Genomic DNA, 1,215 nt, shown 5'->3' with positions numbered 1-1,215 from the left:
CCTGAAAAGGAGACAATATTATTTCTATTTTGCAAACAAAGAAAGTGAGCTTGGAGAAGGGATGGAACTTGCCTAAATTAGTTAGTTAATGGTGGAGCTTGAATTTTAACTCAAACCCAGCTCTGAATCCCTAGCTCTTTCCACTGTCCCAATTCCCTCTCAAGGCATCTGTATGCTAACTTTCAAAATAGACAGTGTAGGGTCTTTACATGAATTAACTAAGTATAACAAAATTCATATTTGTTACTGTAAAGGGCTTATAAAAATACTTCTTTGCTGAATTTTGAGTTCTGTCTACCAAGATTATATATAAAAGCAACCTAAATGTTTGACAATAGTGGAATTAATTATTTAAATTATAGTACATTTGTATATTTCAGTGCTGTGAACCCAGGAAACAGATAATGAGGGTCTATTTTTATTAACAGTGGAAAAAAAAAAAAACCAAACCCACTTTTGTTGGGTCGATTTGGACTGATAGTGACCCTATAGGATGGAGCAGAACTGCCCCATAAAGTTTCCAAGGCTGTAATCTGTTCGGAAGCAGATTACCACATCTTCCTCCCACGGAGCTGCTGGTGGGTTCGAACTACTGACCTTTCAGTTAACAGCGAAGGGCTTTAACCACTGCATCACCAGGGCTCCTTAATGTTGATAGATGCCTATAAGACAGTTGAATAAAATACAGATTAAAAACTTATGCATGTCATATGACTTATTTTGAAAGCATGTGTGTACGTATTTGTTTTATTATAGCGTATTTAAGAAGATATAGTTCCTTTAAGAAAAAGATAAGATACAAATAGAACATTTTCCTCATCTTTTGTAAAGTTTTGTTTCACTTATATGAACTTTGATTTTTCCTTTAGGGGGTGAGTAGCCGTATTCATTCACCAACAGATGTGTATTGAGTATTATGTTAATACAGATGGACAAAAAGTGAGTGTGTGTGTGTGTGTTTGTGTGTGAGAGAGACAGAGGGAGAGAGACAAAGAGTTCAGGCAAAATACTTGTGAAAGTATAATTGTCCAAATTTAACAGTGGGTCGTGAGATTATAGGTGATTGTAACTTCCTTATATGCTTTGTATTCTGTGAATTGTATTTTAAACGTGCTCTGCTTTGCTTTTATAAATATGACAAATAAAAGCTATTGTATTTTGAAATGTAAAGGCTATCTGGAAGGAAGCAGGAGTATTTTTCTCAATTATGCTTTA

The 1,215-nt window shown here is 34.7% G+C and overlaps 1 protein-coding gene across 1 annotated transcript in view; it reads left to right on the top strand.

Moving 5' to 3' along the window:
- The window catches only part of WDR17 (WD repeat domain 17), an 86,002-nt gene that overhangs the window by 72,608 nt on the left and 12,179 nt on the right, over positions 1–1,215 (top strand). The gene's annotated exons all lie outside the window — the stretch shown is intronic.

This window comes from Trichechus manatus, unplaced genomic scaffold (genome assembly GCF_000243295.1).
Source record: "Trichechus manatus latirostris isolate Lorelei unplaced genomic scaffold, TriManLat1.0 scaffold00267, whole genome shotgun sequence".
Lineage (NCBI taxonomy): Eukaryota > Metazoa > Chordata > Mammalia > Sirenia > Trichechidae > Trichechus > Trichechus manatus.
The sequence above is the reverse complement of the archived record's forward strand: the minus strand, read 5'-3'. Positions and strand labels throughout refer to the sequence as shown.